The 19,647-nt window shown below is 45.5% G+C and overlaps 1 protein-coding gene and 1 long non-coding RNA gene across 2 annotated transcripts in view; one reads left to right on the top strand and one right to left on the bottom strand.

Annotated features, from left to right (window-relative positions):
- LOC138492529 (uncharacterized) overlaps positions 1-9,492 on the bottom strand; it is a 30,064-nt gene extending 20,572 nt beyond the window's left edge. The window contains exon 1 of the long non-coding RNA XR_011276218.1: positions 9,381-9,492. This is a non-coding gene — a long non-coding RNA (uncharacterized lncRNA). The remainder of the gene's footprint in view (positions 1-9,380) is intronic.
- A 107-nt stretch (positions 9,493-9,599) lies between these two features.
- Positions 9,600-19,647, top strand: part of LOC138492526 (uncharacterized) — a 625,416-nt gene continuing 615,368 nt past the window's right edge. The window contains exon 1 of the mRNA XM_069619746.1: positions 9,600-9,707. The gene's annotated coding sequence lies outside the window, so the exon portion shown is untranslated. The remainder of the gene's footprint in view (positions 9,708-19,647) is intronic.

Below are 19,647 nucleotides of genomic sequence, written 5' to 3'. Positions count from 1 at the left end.
GGAGCACAGATGTCGGACGTCCATCCTTGAATGGAGACACACTTGATTCATTTAAAAAATCAAGACAACCGTTGTTAAAATATATGTGGTGTTTTATTTTGTATCTTATTTTCATGACACAAAATACAAGACTTTAAAGATTATACAGGTCAGGTTGCAGCACAGCGAGAGAAAATCCCCTGTACTGACCGCTGTCACTCGGGAACGTTTCCCTAATGGCACGAACGGCACAGGCGGGTATCACTCTTCGAACGCGGTGTCCAAGCCTCCCGTGAAGCCACCATGTAAAGGAACGATAGGCCACCAGCCTGTACCACCTGTGAAAAGGAATGAAACAAACTGTTTTTAAATGACCAAGATAAGTTTAATAAACGTTTGTTGTCAATGACAATTCTTGTAACTAATGGCATTTTACACTGACAAATGCTATCTAGACAATGCACACTATTCAACGACTTACATGCGTTACAATGATATGTAGATGTAATTTGGGATATGGTAGAAGACCATGAAATAGGAGTGGCATGACAAGCAGAGTATACTTACTCATTACTCGGATTACGAGGACGAACAGTTGCTCGAAGTTCGTGCATAAGCGCCATCATTATTCTCAACACGGCCCGTGTGAGGCAGGCTGCCCTGAAGTCTGGCAGCTCGGTGATGCATTGCGGTCGTGGCTCGCCTTCCGAAATGTAGGCCAGGCATCCAGAGTTTTCTCGGCAGCAGCAGTTCTCGTCCTCAGTTGGCATTAGCTCGCACCGATTGCATGTGCACCAGGTGGAGACGCCGTCCATGCGACTAGGCCCAGGCTCTTCATCTGTTGATTCGTCCTGCCAACTGCCGTCCGAATCCCCATCGTTTTCACGTGCTTCCCTTTCCAGTAGTTCCTCCTCGGTATACTCGGGCTCGTACATGTAGGGCATTATTGTAGCCATTGTGTGTTAAACAAACTAAAACAATTTATAGCAGTGGTACTGGTATCTGTTCGCACGGGCAACAAGCGGCGAAGGTAGCTGACCAGAGCACAGAAACGAGTCACAGAATACTCAAAGTAACACAGAGAGAGGAATGGAATCGAAAATCGGCTGCTGTGTGTTGTGAAACGGTCTGTTTATACTTATTGAGGAGAGAGGCGTCCTGCCATTTCCATGGCGACACGTCATTAGCTGAAGCGCAGCGAATGTTGACACGAGACGTGCTTTGGCGTTGGGAAATGGGCGGTACGAGTCTGCTGATGACAGGCTCAGGGGCGGGGGTACTGATTTAGTGCCGCAAAAGCAGGTCAGCCAGGGCGATCGGGGAAAAGATAGGATTATTAGAAAATGGCGGCTCCCTGGTGCTCGTTTTCGTGTGCGTTTAATGGACGAAAACTCGGGTAAGGTCCATAGGAAAGTTTTCTAAAATCGAGCCACTTCGGCTTAAAAAAACATGGCCGACCCGTAGGGACAATAAACATTTTTACTAGACCATGCCTTTAATGACACACTGAAGGACCAAACCACTCTGATCGCAATGATCCACACGAAGATGACATACTTTGAGGGGTACAGAACTGCTAAAGAAAAAATAGACAGCGTGATATACAACAATCTTATAGGAGACCCAGCACGAGCCAAACTTGCCACTGCAACTCCTCTGGCCCAACCAATTCTAATCAAAGACTCAAGATAGTGCGTCTCAAACAGACTCTACTACCCCAAAAGGTACTGACCCAAGGGACCTGACACAATCAGCAGACAAGCTGCCTACCAACAAAATGTGCTTTGATTTCGGAAAAAAGCAAACAAAAAATCAAAAACTGAAGGAAACCATGGAACCAACCCGCCAATTTCTATTTGAAGGGGCCAAAAAGGGAGCGGCCAAATCATGCTTGAAAGAGTCCGTTCCAAAACAAACACCTCCCTTTTTTGGTGAACACAGCTAAAAGCTTGTCAAAAGGAACACCAGCCCAACTAACTAAAACAAATGGGGATCAAAAAAAACCCGATCCAAAAGGACCAGATTAGTTCTTGCAATTACTCGGTCCCACAGTGGAGGAAAAGAGAGTCGGCACCTAAACCAAGTGAGCCCCGCGGATCCTCAAACTCTCCCATCCAGGTTTTTCATTTCGTTAGAAGTCCCTCGCAGACTTCCTCAATGCTTTCGCCAATCACCACGGAAGACTTCCTGAGAGATAAGGCCTCTATGAACATTACCCTCCACTCATCACCGGGACGCTGTACCCAAAGCTATAATGATGAAATTGAGTGCAAAAGCTTGTCCTCGAACCCCAACCGGGACACTTCCCCAATATAAAAACGAAGGAAGACCAGCGATAATACAAAGACGGACTCGCGAAGATCTAACTTGAGATACCCCAGAGGGCCGGAACTCTCTAGAGCGAAACCTGTTACACTAAAAAGAAACTACACAAATAAAATCACCTAACAAAACCGACGAAGACCGAAGACACAGTCCTAACCCGCACAAAAGATCAAAGGAACCCACTGAACAAAAAGAAAACAACAATTTTAGAGATAGAACTTTCAGCCAAAAAATAGCAAAACAACAAAGGCTAGCTTCGGCTACAGTTTTCAAGTTGGTACAGATCCCGGAAAACTCGGAGAAGATAACCCTAAACAGGGGAACGGTTCTAAAGATTTTCAAACGCATCAGAGACCTTGAAGACTTGACGACAGAGGATTTGTTACTAGTAGAACCTTACCACAAAGACCATAAAGCAAAGGCCTACCTACATGTGAGAGTGAAAGCTAAAGGCAGATGGTCCAAAGAAGGCGAAGCAGACCTCCTGAAAAGGGGTTATTACATCACTGACAACTTCAACACAAGGGGAATACCTACTCAATAGGGAAAACCCACTACAGGTCAAAAACAGAATTCAATTCCCAAAATCTGACCCAAACACCAAAGTTGGGCCCGGTCCGAATGTCGGCCATCACTGGCAAGCGGGAGAGTCGGCACTCTCCGACAAGGAGACACACTGAAAGAAACCAGCACAGACCAAGAAGCACCCAAGATGAAAGATCCCCCATCAAGAGCCGGATTCTGTCTCACTCAGAAACTAAAAGCGAACAAAACCAAACAGAAACCTCAATATCCCGAGACACATGGAATCTTCTTCTACTCTGAACAACTTGGCAACATTTGCCCCAATCAAGCAGCACTTGGCTTCCGAAAACTTCATCAAGCCACACGAAGAAATAGCAACAAATACCATCTAGCGTAACGCCGAAGACTCTTAAAGATGCAGCAAGCGCAAAAGATCTCAGTTCAGAACCAGACCACCAAAATCAAACGCTTAAAATGATGTCCTGGAACACCAGGGGTTACACTCACCTCACAAAAGCGGGAGGAGTAAATTTAGGGGAATTTGACATCAGAACCCTTCAAGTAATGTGGCTTCTCGCTCCCCTCACAATTGACGGCTTCTCGGTTGTGGTTTCACCAGCAAACAAAGGCCGTCTGGGCCGCCCATCAGCTGGCCTCCTTGTGGCAGTCCGATCCGGGTCAGGCCTCTCAATCCTGAAAAAGCTCACTGGTGCTCAAAACACATCTTGCAGTACTAATAAAGTGGGAACGACTGGACGCCGAGACTCGTTCCATGAAGTCCTCTCTGATCACCATAATCACAACCTATTGGAACCCTCAAGTAATCTCAGACAGGCTCTTTCTAGCGACCATCGAATCCGAGATTGAGGGCATCATGACCTTACAAAACAACCCTCTTATAATTTTAAGTGGGGACATGAATGCCAAATGCCCGAACGGACTCCCAAGAAGCTTTCCATCACGCCCGACAAGCCAGGTGGAATCCCGTGGCAAATTATGGCAATCGCTCATGGATTCCAGAAATCTCTACAATATCGACCACTCCCTACCTCTGACATCGTACATTCCGACATGGAAAAGAGGGTCACAAGAAGGGACGAGCGACTATATATATATGTATCGGAACCAATGCTGAGGCGGATCATTTCTTTTGAGGTCATAAGTGACCAACACATCCTGCAAATCGTTTGGCCGACTGAAGGAGGAGGCAGACTGCAAATGCCTGAAAAAAATCAAATCTAACTCCCAAGGAAACCACCTAAGCCTCATGGCGGAGAGATTTAAAGAACTCTAAAAAAACTATGCTACACACTGCTCGCGGAATGAAAGGGGTATTAAACTCAGCTGATTACCAACCCTTACTGCTTCCATATCAGCTGCCAAGGAAGTTAAACCCAAAGGGAAACCATCAACCATTACACACTTACGATAAGTAGTTGGTAATGAAACGCCGGATTATGAGAAAATTGAAGAAACAGGCAGCAACTTCAGAATCTGATGGTCCAATGAAAGCTTACCTGAACGAACAAAAACTGTACAAATCCTGGTTAAGATTCCGAAGAGTTCTTCTCTATCAACGCGACGCAGAAGAAATGCTTAGAAAATTGGCAGACGAGAACTCTGGGGGCATTTTGGCAACTGATCAGGAATTCAGAAGATGGTTCAACCGTTATAGGGACCAACAACGTCTCAGAAGAAGCTTGGAAACTGCATTTCTCCAAGATATTCCAGCTACCCAGGCAAACCAGTCCCTTTATTGGGTCCGAGTCAAAAAAAACAACGTGGGAAGACTTCTCAAATAAAGAGGACATCGTGTGGCCATCAGGGGTCTTAAATCCACCAGAGCTCCTGGCCCCGACGGAATTACAAACATAGACCTAAAAAATCATCCAGAGGAATGGGCGAGCTTCATTGGCCAGGTGCACAAAAAATGCTGCCTCACGAAATCGATCCCGAAGTCCTGGTGCTCAGCAGTGATTGCCCCCATCTACAAAAAAGGCGACAGAACTGATCCGGTGAATTATCACCCCATTGCACTTCTGGACACAATCGGCAAGTTATACAAATCATTTCTCTTAAAGAGCTTCCAAGCCTGGGCTAAATCAGCCCCTTGCCAGGACCCCTTTCAAGCAGGGTTTATGAAAACATCATGATGTTAGCTGTGCTCCCTGAATTTAAGTGTCATAAAGAACAAACTTACGTCAGGGCCTGGGAAAGTATAACTGGCGTTTATAGATCTCAGCCAAGCTTTTGATCAAATAGACAGAACTCTGCTGTGGTCCAAACTGTAACAATGGAAATGTCCAAACAAACTCCTTGACCCAATAAAGGCTTTTCACAACATGACGTCAATCAGGGTCAAGCTAAACCAAACAGGTACACTATCCGAAGAAATCTCCACACTCAGAGGGGTCAAACAGGGCTGCCCACTGGCCCCGGCTCTGTTCATCTCTTTTCTTGGTGACCTTAAAGAAAATTCTAGCAATACAAGATCTTTTCCCCCCAAAATAGGTGAGACTTCTGTGACCCGTCTATTGTACGCGGATGACATCATCCTTCTTGACCAGTCCGAAATTGGCCTTCAAAGACAGCTTGATAATCTGGCCAAATTCATCTCAAAAAACAACCTAGAGATCAACAAAGGGAAAACAAAAATCCTGATTCTCGGACAATCTCAAAAAAAGAACTAAAAAAACTTCAGATGGCACATCGAAAACTCGACCATAAAAGTGGTGAAGTCCTCTAAATACCTGGGTGTGATGATAGACAGTTCAAAGTCAGAGTCATCGATGCAAAACCATCTGTGGGACAAGGTCCGAAAACTCAACACCCAGGCGACAATAATCGAAAGGAAATACGGTCGTTTTTCGCTTCTACCAGCCATAAAATTCTATAAAGGCAAAGTAGTTCCAAGCTTGGCATATGGATGCGAGGCAATGCCCTCGATTCCCACGATAATATGGCCAAAACTGGAGGCCTACTTCTGGCAGAAAGTTCTTCAGCTTCCAAATTCCACATCGGTCTCGGTTATTAGAAGAGAACTGGGAACACTTTCCTTGAAAGCCGCCATCGAGGCAGGAGAAATGGCTCCGTTCAGAAAAGTAATAACGCAGGACTCGCCTCCCCTGTACAACATAATCAAAACCGAAATGTCAGCCAGAAGGGGCAAGACCCTCACAACTTGGGCGACCAAGCAGCGAGCTCATTTGGATGACATTGGTTGTTCTGAAGACGAACTGATCCGAAACCCCACAAAAATAAAACGGAAAATGGACCAATTGGACTGGATAGAGACTTTACCATCCGCAGGAAAAAATAAACTTCTCACTCATCTAAACTTCCAGCCCAAAAAACTGCATTCAACCACTGAAGTCCTAAAAAGGTTCCCAGACAAAACCTTAAGATCCATCTTTTTGAGGTCCCGTCTCAACCTACTTCTGACTAACGAAATAAGGGCCTTAAGGGGCCAGTTGCAAACAGACCACTGTCACTTATGCGAGTCGTATTACGAGCCTGAATCAGTAAAGCACCTCCTGATGCATTGTTCTCAACCGAAAAAAATGGAGAAGAGGGTACCTGGGCCCGCTGATTCAACATAGCCACTTCTACGAAGAAGAAGTCTGGTGGAACCGCCTGTTGAGTGGATCGAGGACAACATGGTCAATAGCGACTACAAAAGTTTTAAAGGCAGCCCTAGAGAAATGTGCTTCAAACACAATGGAGATGAGTGACCAGGTTTGACTAACTAAAGGTTTATGAACTTTTCTTGAACACGAGGAATCAAAAAAAAAAAAAGAAAGAATGTGAAGCTCAAAAAACGTATACATGGTTGGACAGAAAACGTAAAAAAAAAAAAAAAAAGTCAAGACTCTCTTTTTGCAAAATCATTGATATGATAAAAGCAAATAAATAAAAAAAACAAAAAATATATATATCACAATCCGAGACAGCCGATCGTGGTCTTTCAATGGTTGAGCATACAGTTTGAACCTCTGCTTTCATTACAGATTTGCATGATAATGCTAGAGCAGTGGAGGCTGTGATAGCGGGTGTGGCAAACAGTTGTTTTAGATTTACAAAGGTACCAAATCTCGCTGGAATTTGGAACTGGTTGTATCAAGTTTTTCATTTTCTCGGCATGCCACTCCCTTCCTTTTACCCACAGTGGAAAGGTCCAGTGTTCAAATCCACAGTAGCAGACTCGGTCCCTTGACTGATCACATCTGTTGGAATACATAGAGGATCAACATATTTAGAAATCTTTGGATGTTTGCACAGCACAACTGGTATGAGGTGCAGTGCCGTCTGGTTCCTGCGTTCCATTGTAAATTACGTTATTACTTTTTACAGTGTGTGAACCAGTGATAATCCAGCTATCAGAGGACCGAATGGGGCTGCCCCTGAACCTGCAATAATGACTGGGTCATAACAGCTTTGAGCGTTTATGATCAGCGTACCTTTTTGCCTGGCAGATGACTTTCCACTTCTTGTGTGGATACAAGGCAACGGGCTCATCAGCTGAGGGGGACACCCCGATGGATGGCGATGAAACAACAGCTGCATCTTGGGATTTGTTGGAAGGTACCAGAAGCTTTCTCATCGTCATCATTGTCTCTATACTAGCCCCCATTTTCTCAAAACAATTCTAGGGACCCTGTAAAATAGTCGAGTTGATGAAGGTAACCTGCATTTTTACAAATCACAATGTCCTGGTTTAAGTGGTTCAAGATATCATCAGATCGAGTAAAACGTTGTGAAAGTAGGTTCTCCAGAACTCCAAACATTGAGGCGGAATCACAACTTGTGGTGCTTATGTCACTGGATGCGAAACATTGACTACATTTGGTGTATCCGAAAGCACATCAGCAGAAAACGGGCTTACATTATCTAAGAGCACAGCCTCACTCACTCCTGAGTTAAAAGACACATTAAATTCATTTAGCACAGTAGATGTGTACACTTCCATTTGAGCCACCAGGTTGACAGTTGAAGCAACAGGAAACATGACTTCAGAGGAAGAATCAACATTGACAAGTCCATTAGTTATGTTGTCATCAAGAAAGTGCTAAACCTACTTAGTGCCTGTGGTGGTGCTATTCTGTACAAAACCAATGCCACCACTCTCGAGAGTTTCAAAGCAGTTTGATCCAGCCTCCAATCTGTATGACATAAAGCCATCCTGAGGACGAGGGACAGTTGTAACAACTCCCCCTCCTAATGCGTTTGAAACAGACTCGATTAATTTAGACCCAAGACATGGGGCAGAGACAGCTCTGCCATCAACTGATTACCAAGGACAGAACAGGGTTAGTAATACAGTCAGCCTTCACAGAACCCACAGCAGCTTTCTTACAAGCAAAGTAGAAGTCAGTAATTCAGGAAGGAGACATCGCCATCATTTTCTGTGAAACTGTTCTAACCTTTTTACTTCCCAGACAGCTCCTTTCTGAAACTCAGAGGTTACCAAATTATTGGTGCGATATATAAATACAAATACTATCCTTGTGATTGAAGTCACCTCAGGGTGTAGGAGAAGTGTATGAAGCATATCCAAAGATCATCCATTAGCTTGACTAATTCTGAAAAGTAATTTCAAAGTTTACTTGAATTGTTACAATCAATTGCCTTTTTAAAAATGTAAAAAGGATGTTAAATAAATAATTATTTATAACTGAAACCTTGAGTAAAATTGTTACTTGCAATCTTTACAGCTCACATTTACCCTTCTTGAGATAGGCCTGGCTGCACAGTCAGGCCTGGCTACACAGTCAACTTGTGTAGTACAGACCTATACCAAAAGGTGTTACCTATTAACAAGCAAATGTCTTGTGTAGTCTCGCAGTGTGACTGCGCTAATTCTTACCTAACACAGAGGGGCAGCCCACTATTCCGGCTACTCCTCTAGCGCCCCCTGCGTGAGCTGGGGTATCTGTTAAACATTTAAATCAGCTAAATATTTAAATCAGCTGAATAAAGAGTCTGGAGATTTTTCTTAAAGAGGTTTACTCAATGATTAGAGAAAAAAATGAAGTGCTCGCACAAAGAAAATGCTTGTCCTTGCTTGGGAACTTTTATTTAAGCATCCCAACTGCTTGATAAGCGTGTGAGGAAGGTTAATCGAGCAGTAGTTTCTCGTTGCGGAAGAATTCTGGGGAGTGAAGACAGCATGGCAGTGTACAGAGCGGTCCGCTTGTTTCTCTGCAATATGCATTTTCAAGCGGTAGCGTAATTGCTGTAGCAACAACGTGGTTTCAGGTGTAAGGCGTGGTTTAAATAAATGTCGAAAACAAGAAAGGGAGAGTTTAAAAAAATATTTAAAAAAATAGTGGGGGCAAGAGTGCGTATTATGCAGATTATAAGTGTCACCGTCGGGGACGTGAGGGGGGGGGGATAAAGTAGGAATACGGGCACCGAGAGTGCTAACCTTCCTCTCGGTTATACCGTAAAGGTAACAGGCAGCATTCTAACCACTTTTCTCAAGCACACGCTTACACACTAGCCAATACAGGGACACAATGTGCCCAATTCAACATGGCCACTCTAAATTGTACCTGAGGCTGTTGAAAGGCTCATGCTCGCATAGTCCATCTCATTTCCTGCTTCAGAACTTTCTTTATGCTTACAGTGTTTTGGCTGCTCGAGTTACTTATCATGTGATCGATGTAGTCTATTGTCACGTGAGTAGCTATTTGATGAATTGCTGCTCCCTGATTGGGCGTATTGCTCCCTGCGATTATTACGCACCCTTCTTCCCTGTGCGCTGATTGGTGGTTTACTGGAATTGTCCAAATTTGATTTGGGAACAGTGTGCTTCTGAATCCAGTAATATCGACGGCGGAAGCCGAGCGGGTGGACAGGAGAGCCAATCCGGCTTGCAGGTGGGGGATCAGGGAGCCTGGGGATTCGTGGGAGGGTAATCTGGCACCCTATGAACGAGCAGAGTGACTCACAAGCGGTTACCCAGCGCGCCCTGGATATAAATTAGAGCGCCTCGAATTAGTGCTCCCCTCCTCCAGTGGGAGAATGTGAATGAATCAAGGGGTGGTGGTACCACATAGCTATTGGAGAGACCAGTTAGAGGAGTAGTGGTTCCAGAGCTCTCTTGTTTTCCCTGGTCATGTGTGAGAAGGCCACCCAGTGCTGCTTTCCTCGGAATTCTGGGACTTTTCCTAAATGTCATATGGAAAATAATAACAATGTAAGTGCCAGACCCCAAAGGGAAAAAAACGAACTGGATTCTGGATTCCTTCTCATGCGTGAATACAGGGTCCATACATGCTAACATTTTGGAGAATGCAAGGGAGATTTTCTTGCATAAAGCAGGAGAATTGAATTCTCCCATGAGAATGTATTCGAGTAAGAACATTTGTAGGAGGGAGAAGGTAAACAATTGCACATTTTGAAGGAAAAACGGGAGGGTTGGCATGTATGTGGGGTGCTTGAAAGCCCTGGGGTTTATATGTATTATGTTATGTTGGTTTATACAGCGCACTGCTACCACGCAGGGGCAGTCTCCAGGCTCTTGCGTGGCTCTGCAAGAAAGAGGATGGGGTTGATTAGTGAGGGTAGAGGGATAGGCAGGTCCAGAACCAGGAGAAACTGGCATCTGCGTGTGTTGTGTTGCACATGGGTTGATTGCGTACACTGTCTTGTTGTGTACGTAAGGGTGAGGCCCAATGCCTGGCGTGGTGGTTGTATTTAAGTTCTATCTAAATGGGATGCATGGCTAATCTTCACAATTCTATCTAAATGTGACATATGGCAATCTTCCCGAAATGTCTGTTGTAACACATTTCATACCCCCAAAATATATCCGGGTGCACCACATTTCTTTCCCACAAAATACATCTATATCTTGCAGGACATCTGCTCCATAGTACATGTGTAGGTGCAACACGTTTCCTTCCACAATTCAGTACAATGGCTAACTATTAAACTTATCCCAATGGCTGACTATGGAGGGTAGCACACTTCAACACAGAGGCTAACAGTTGGCATTGTTTACTGTGACAAATCAACTTCCGGGGCACCAGTGGTCCAGGGATGAATATCGTTTTCTAAACCATCAATCAGGCCCACACCTCTGGTACACCAGAAGGGATCCAAACAGATTGGAAACACAAGCAAATTATAAACCTCCTTGTCCAATTTTGGTAACATGGACGGAACAGCAGGCTTATCTCCACAAGGTCGTGGATCATTGGTTAGTATCAACACAGCAAAAATACAATTATTACCCAATGATGAAAGGGACTGTCCAGTCGAGGTTGTATCAAAATATCTACTTTGTTATTGTTCAGCTGACAGTTCTAGTACACTACAACCCAACCTGTAAAGGAATGCAGAGGACAGACAGTTTCAAGAAGGAAAAGGGATGCATTCTGAATACTGACAGGAGGGTAGCCGGTAAAGTAATTAATTGCAATTGGGTCATAAAATGTCACTGGGGGCCTTTCGGAGAAGGACCAGGTGAACAGAACCACAATGTACCTTGTGCTTGTAGAAGTTCTTGGTGCTCGACAGTGTAGAGGCAGTTTCAGGGTGCTTTGCAGGTTCTGCACCAGAGTTCAAGGTGGGAGACGGCTGCGGGTATCAGGCGGCTGGCAGTTCCGCGAGCGAGGCTGGACGGACTGCTGCAGGCTGGGCTACACAGCGGCTCAGGGTCAGGAATCGTCTCAGTGCTGGTTGACGGGTCTGAAGCACTGTTTGAGGTATCTCAAACGGCATTGGCGACTGCGGCGTAACAACAGTCATCAGTGCAGTCGGTTGCAGCTCGAGGGGCTCGACTGCCTCGAAAATGCCCTATAAAGCTGACGTTGGTAGATGCTTGTCGATGCACTTCTCCTAGCTTCTTCACTGAGCTTCTGTTGTCCTTTAGGGTGGATGGGCCAAAGCTGAGGAGAGTGTTGCAGGCAGCTGCCTTGTCCTTAGTTTGGTTCAGAGACTCTCTGGCACTTCCCATGTAGGAAGCTTGCTGCAGGGCACGCTGTGTGCTGACTGGGTTACGGTTCTGGAGCTGCTAACAGGGTCCTCTGGATTCAGTATCTTCCTCTGTTCCCTGGGAGATGTTCAGGGGAGGGATCTTGCTTTCCTCTTCGAGTTCCTGGCCTTCCTTCATTGGTGGAAGATGTAAGGCAGACCGTAACTTCAGCCAGGGTCCCAATGAGTTCTTGTTGCTACTCCTTGCAAAGTCTTCAGATGATCTGCCCAAAGAGGGGCTCAGCCCTCTTTATAATCAAAATGGGCCACAGTGATTGGTGTAGGCTACGCCTACCTTAATGAGCCAATCCTACACCCCCCCACAACAATCGCCTGTATACATGAGATCATAACCAGAGTGCTTTGCAACAGAAAAGGTGAAGGGGTGAAAACATGTAATACTAAGTCCCACCCATCTTCCTGTCTGTTGTGGATCAAAGGGTTTCTCTGGTTAATGGAGCTCTGTGGTTCCCGATAAAAGTGACAGGTCTCCCTTGAAACTGCTGTGGGACCAGACTTTTGGTCACTGCAAAACCACATACTCATACCTTCTGTATGGGTTCCCCCTGCGGGGATGACTACTGTAAATACATAGTTCCAGACATGACAGGATACCGAGAGGCGGGAGCTGGCTTCAGGTTGATACAGTACATATCAAAGGTTGTTTGGGCTTTCCTGCCCTTTGTTAGTCCTGCGACCAGGCCTGCCGTGGGCCTGTTTGAATGAATGATTAGTATGCGAGGCTGCCGCCAGCAGCTACCAAAGGAAAGAGCGGGTCCATGGAGTCTTTGTTAGTTAATTAGGCTGGTCATGACAGGAGCACGGTTTTGCCTTCCCCCCCTTCTGAGATGCCTTGATGTACTCTTGACTGTCATATTCCAACTAAATATGACCGGGGACAGTGCCTGTAGGCTGGGTCCACCGAGGAGTACACAGGTCAATGTGTATGTCGTGCAGTGAGCATAGAAAAATGTGTGTGGATTAGCCCCACACACTTTCTGGAGGTTGATCTACCATCATTCAATTTCATTTAAAATTTCAAAAAAGCCCAGGCGAGCGCACACTCTGGAGCTCAGCAATGGTTGTGCATCCCGCCCATATTGCCCCATGAAGACTGTTATGGGGCGTGGCAGTGTTCAACACAAACTAGCTATGGTGCGGAACATAATGGCTTACTGCAAGAAGCGGCTAACTTACACCAATAGGCTAGATGTGAGATGAGGCTTCATTTGCACAAATGACCTAGTTGTGAGATGTGGCTGACTAATGGTGGCGGGCTAGATGCATAGGAGGCGAAAATATACCAATGGGTTCAATACAAGTGGCTATATGATGTTGGGTAATAACGGCAGTAGGGTTTTAATGGAGTGCAGTAATTGCAGCACTAACCACCCACACCCCGCTTACCTTGTCAGTCGTTGCTGGTTGACGGCGGCAGGCTTCCCAGGCAAACTCAGGCAAACATGGACTGGAGCTGCTTGGTAGTGGAGCTGTCCTATGCCTAGTGGCCCTTAGCCACTGACTGCCTCGGTAAGGCTGCCCTGATAAGATCCTAATGCCTATTGCACACCTACAAAACCCCCAAAACTGTTATATTCCCAATGTTTGTTTGTTGTGAGTTGACAGAAGGCCCATCTGTGAAGGTAATACAGCCTGAATGTTTTTAATTTCATTACATACAATACTACTGATAATTCTACTTCAGAACCCATCAAACCCAGCAAAGTGTGAGTCTGTTGGGACTAACTCCCGACTTCTCCACCCCTTACCTGCAGTGGCAGCAGTGCAAGGTCAAAGATTGCATGTTCATTCTTGAGTACAACCTGCTGAAGCGAAACCCCTAGAAGATGGTGGGATGGTGTTTGTAGTTCAAGACCACCCCTTTCCTCAAAAGTATATCTCTAAAATTTGTATGGTTGCAGAGGAAACTATACAGATTAAGCCCTGTGATCCATCTTGGAATGGCATTAACTTCAGGCAGGAATCACTCCAGAGCCAGGTAAATAGAAAAGGTGTGTTGCTTTAATGTCACAGTTCACGTAGGAAGGTAAGACTGGAGAACAGGTAATATGCTTGTACCTCCTCTGGCTCTCTCCCTACACACACACAACACACACACACTCTCTGATCTGAATCCCTCCCAGGCATCCTATAGGTCGATGTTAGGAAGCTTCCCTTTTAATGTTCCTGTGAAGGCATGTCACCAACGCTCCTAGGAACTCAGTTCAAAGACCTGCCTGCCAGGACACAACAGTCCAAACAAGGTTGCTGATTACCAGAGACCTGTTTAGCAGACATGGTAAGGGGAGGTCTTCGAGTAGCCTTGGACAGAGGTATAATCCACTATCTTGAATTCTGCTAGGGCACCAAACGTTCTGCCTTCTCCCCACTTCTACAGACAGAGCACTGTGGGGATGACTTCAGAGGACAAATTATACTTGTTACAGCAGCCTGAATTGGACCCCTTACTACAGGCTTGTTTTGGACCAATCAGCTGTAGTATTCTGCCTATAAAGGGGGAGACCCTTCCCCTTATTGATTCAGCTTTGGACTCAGAATAAGGATTCACTGAAACTCTTTTGGGATAACAGTCAATTGCAGGTTTTAAACTCTACTGCAGTCCAAAGTCCTCTGCCATAGAGGTACAGACAGTGGCTCCAAGGGAGAGACAAAAGCTGCTCCCAAACTATACAAAGAGCACATTTGGGGTGACAATCTGGTTCGGCCAGGCCTACTGCAACTGACATACTGGTAACCCAGGACCCTTCTCACTGCTGGTGGCAGGCCCTCCTGGCTGGGAGGTGCAGAAATAAAAGTCTCCCCTGAGGAATTTCAGAAGTTAAGGAACCGCTCTGGGCACAGATTCCCACAGCTTGCGAGCTATCACCTTTGATGCTTGTGAACCACACTGTGTGTGTGTTGGACCCTGTTTAAAAACCAGACCCTGAACCGCTGCTTCAGAAAGACCTTGAAGCAGGCTTGACGATGTTGAGCTACAAAAACGAGACCAAAAGGCATTTACAGTGGTGCTGGCCGCCTGGCCTGCCTTTGAGGGCCCTAGTGACTTGTTAGACCCTGTTCTATGAAGGGTGTTTGCTCCCCTGTGGGACTAGCCCAAATACACTACGACACCCTCCCCTCTCAGGTTTGTGTATTATGCGATGCACAATGAACTAATTCTGGAAGCAACTCAACTGAAAATGTAATATTTATTTGACAATAAGCAAATTATATAAATGAGCAGTATTTTTAGTAAAATGGGATGGAATACAAGTTATGAATCACACATATTGTGAGCACAACAGGTCTTGCGTTCGTTCCTAGGTATTAAGGACAGTGTTCCCTTCAAGACATAGAGCAATTATAAACGTATCACACTTCTTCCAGCTGAATACGTTTGTCAGGATGGCAAGACAACTTCTTTTTGGAAAATAACATTTCGTAAAGGATTGCAAACAACTTCTTCTTGAAAAGTAACCGTGCATAAAGAAATTATTATTGAAGTAATACGTTCTTTCTGCCACACCTTTTTGCCACCAATATGTTTCAACTCCTCTTCTTTCCTAGTCCACTGGCCTTACAGGACGAACTACTATGGGTTCCTTTCCTGTTTCACTCTCCTGCCAGGCTAAAACTCTCACATCTACAATTTTTCACAGTGGCAATATTTGTTCCAAAGACTCTCCACACCAGTATCCCACAAGAGGAGGGCTGAACAATGGTTGCCCTTTTTATAGTCTCTTGACTCTTGGCGATATGGGTTACACACTTTCCCCCGTAGGTATCCCACCAGGAATTGATCCTGGGTTCCTTTTTTGTGGCTCCTGTGCAGCTTCTTGGCTGTGGGTAATACAGCTTATAGGATTCCCCTAAGTGATGCCCCACAAGAGAGGAATTACACCCTTGTTTCTTATATGCCGCTTCTGTACAGCCTTTTGAATGTTGGCAGTGTGGCTTATCGGCTTCCTCTCCTTGATATCCCCTACAAGAGGAATTGTGCCCGGCTCACCATAATGTTTTCTTTGTTCGGTATTCCAAATGATCTTTTCCCATCAAACAGTCTTTTTGGAGTGCCTCGGAGTCACCTCTATTTAGGCCAGCTCAACGGATTGACTTGGCATCTCTGCTTCTTGATTACTGGAGGCGGTGGACCTCCCGTGGTCTGCCCGTGCTCCTGACAGCATCCGCTTAGCTTCGGTGGACTGCTCCTTCTACTTTTGAAGCTCGAGTAACCCTGGAGCTTCTCTGCTTCACCTTGCGCTCCACAGCAGTGTCCGCCTGAATGGGAGCACATCTCACCTTCAGCCCTCTTCCGATGCCACTTCCTGCTGCGAACACTCGGCACAGTCCCCCAGCTGCTTGTTTCGCATCAGCTGGGCTTCCTTCTACTCTAATGACCACCTCAGCTCTCTGGTCGGCTTCAGCTTCCCCGTTTCCACCCTCCCTCGGCTGCATTTTATTTCTCCATGTCCCGCTCTGGTGTTTTCCATTTCAGCAACTAGACTGCTCATTCTGATGAGTTGCTCTTTGGACCTTTACTAACTCTGAGTCCCTCTTCCTCGTCTCAGTACTACAGGCAGTCTGGATCTTGTCTCGGGAGGATAGCTCAGCGGCAACATGCTCACCTTGGAAGCAAGACGACACAGAGCAACACGAGTTCGATCCCCTGGTCCGCGCTTAGAAACCTCTGGGTATTAAACCTATCATATCATATCTTGGAGCCCTTAGTAGTGTTGAGCCTTTTGAATTCAGCCCATTGTGTCGGGGGCCGCCTCAGAACTCACCAGTAAAAATGACAAAAGTAGTCAAAAAGGAGTGTACACCAGGCAAGAAGTAACGCAGCTTTATTCAGTGCCCCATAAGCAGCTGGGATAGCAATATTCAAACAGAACGTGGAACAGAACTGCATGATAAGGCGCAGTCAAAGTAACGCTCCTAAAACGTAAGCTTTTATAACCATCTAAACTAATTAACATTAGGTATTTTGAAACATGAAAAAATCTCTCCACACACAGCCGATTGGTGATTGCATATCAAACCCCTATGGAAAGGTATACATTATTTTCTGTGATTGGGTCCCGCAAAGCTTACCGCACCACCCCTGGCTCACCCATGTGACAATTCAACCCCCAATTACCACATTATAATACCAATTCATTGAAACATTTCAGGATGACGAGCAGAACTTTATTCATCTGTCCTGGTCATCTGATCTTCGTTCTTATGAGAAAGCCTTCTACCATGACACTGTCAGAGCCTTGAACCAAGAACAAGTTACTGTATCAAAGTAACACATTAGGAACTCTTCGACCTTCTTCCCAGGCAGAAATGTATTGGGTGGGCAATTTGAAACCACCATGGGCTTTTCGAAATCACCAGTAGATCAGGCTTCGTAAATTAAATATGCCGTATTATAAAATGGTTGTGCATTCATTGCCTTTCAACTGGACCCGTGAGCTCCCATTTCATGACTTCGAAAGTAACAAACGTTGTTTTGCTTCTTGCCATGCCACCTTGGGATCGTGGGATTTGCAGTGTGCTACCTGCCGCTGTGGCTTCTAAGTAAATTAATGAAATAAACACACATTTTGTAAAAGCATGCTTTGAGGCCTATTTATCGCGCCTCGACCTAAAGCTAAACCTTGTTCTACTTACCTGTGACCCATCGTTATTATTTGTTCCTTTAAACGTGATACAGTGTTATTTTAGGGCATTCTCCAGCCTACTTTAAATTATTGTGTAGCTATCAATGACACCCCCTCCCCGTTCATTGTGCTACTCCCGCCGCTGGTAAGTTCGTGCCTTTTTCCCGCACATAACTTGCGTTTTTATTGCATTATTCCTCCTTTTATTGACCTGTCAATAACTAACACTTTTCCCCTCCCCGTTTCATTTCTGTTATTTTATCTTTGTGAATTCATATTTTTTCTCATCTTGTCATGTCACCCCCATCTTCTTCCCAATTATCTCCACCTTCTTCCCAATTATCTAATGAGTCTTCCACCCATATAAACCCCATTCCATCCTTAAGACACGAGATCCAGAATTGCTCATAGTTTTCTAAATCCTTAGGCTGTGTTCTGACCAATCCATCACTATTCTCCTCTACATCTTCCCCAATTAGTTTATTATTACCCTTCTTTTCTTATACATTTTTAAGGGCAACATACATTTTCCTCTTTGTAAGTATAAAGTCTCAAAAGATGTTTGCCAATGCAGAAGGTGACGAGCAGGAGGACCAACGCAGGGACAGTTACTCGAAATACTCTAGAAAGCTAGGTGGGTCCCCATGTGAAAATGCTGTCCACCCAGTTACTTGATTGCACTCCATTAGTTTTGCTTATCATTTTTTCGTGAAGTGTCTGTATTTCCCTTATTGCTGCTTTCACTGTTCCATTTGAATACTCTCCATCAGGTATTGTGGTGCAACAGCTTGTTTCAAACTTTGCGCACAGCCCACCTTCTATAGCAGTAAGAAGGTTAAGTACATAGTGGTTCTGAAGGGCCACCAAATGTAGTGCCCTCAACTCTTCCTTTATTGCATTTAGGCCTTTTGCTGTTGAATTGGCCAGCTGCAGCAACTCCTAGCGTGTGACTTGCAACCACTTTGCATTGGCAACAGCCTGCACACCTGGAAGCAGGAGGGACGTGAAAAATGTTGCAGGCTTTGAGAACAACCGGAACTCGTTGACGAGGATAGTAGCCAAATTCTCATCACTGTTTTGTGAAAAATAATTATTCTCCCTTTTCATTCTGTTCAATTATTTTTTTGCTTTCCAGTTTGCTGCACCTCTTTTTCCTGCAGCGTGAGTTTCATGGCAGAGCTGTTTCGAGGCACCATCAGAGCAGGGTTTCGCATAGCGCCCATTGCAAAAAGTCCACTCCAGTCAGGCTGCAGATGGATATAGGCCTTCGATCCACAGGCCCGCCATATGTCCATGATAACCGCTGCCCCCTGCGTCAGCCCCGCACTCCGCATCACCTTGGCACAGCCCGTGTTAATCCCCATATGGATAGATCCACTGGACCTGAAACCTAGAGGAAATCATGTAAAGCTCTTTCTCCAGCACGGGGTCTGGCATGGATTCACATGCTCATGAATATTCCCTGATGGGAAGCCTCGGTCAAAGAAAAAACAGTTTCACTTTCACTTAACCAATCACTGTCCTCGGGGTCATACTGCACTATCCAATGACAGTCCTCTCCCTAAACTACTCCTCTGGCAGCCATCTTCAGATTTTTACAGCATGCTTCAGTGTTGGGAGTCCTCGAGTTTGCTCTCCAAGCTATTTGTATGTTTTTTCGTGTTTTCAACAGAAAGAATTATATTTTTGTTTCAAAGGAGCCTGCATGCTCTTTTCTCCATCTGCCGACAGTGGGGACCCATTCACGCCCTCCAACCATGACGGAGGAGAAGGAAGGAAGAAATATCTCTCTTCAGGCCCTGCGCCAAATATGGGAGGACAAGCACTTGAGTGCCTCTACTGCCTGCACCCGGGCCACAAGGAGGTAGAGTACAGAATGCGCCTCGGTTGTTCCAAGAAAACCACGAAGGACAGGCATAGTAGACTGGCGGCATGGCTTAACGCAAAGGCCTCTGACCTGTGCTCTGAGCAGAGTCATGTCTCACCCAGGACCGGCCGGTCAGAGGAGTGGTCTTCTAAGTCCTTTGAGGGTACCTCATCAGTGGGGGCCTAGGATAAGGCCAAGAGCTGCAAGTCCGAGTCCACTGGGTTCGCGCAGAAGCGGTCCCAAGGTGTATAGGGCACAATCAACATCACCTTCTGCCTCCATTGCCAGCCTACCATCAAGCTCCTCTTCAAAGAGGAAGTCTTCTAC

Source organism: Ambystoma mexicanum, chromosome 10 (genome assembly GCF_040938575.1).
Source record: "Ambystoma mexicanum isolate Mex_15411 chromosome 10, UKY_AmexF1_1, whole genome shotgun sequence".
In the NCBI taxonomy this organism is placed as follows: Eukaryota; Metazoa; Chordata; class Amphibia; order Caudata; family Ambystomatidae; genus Ambystoma; species Ambystoma mexicanum.
The sequence above is the reverse complement of the archived record's forward strand: the minus strand, read 5'-3'. Positions and strand labels throughout refer to the sequence as shown.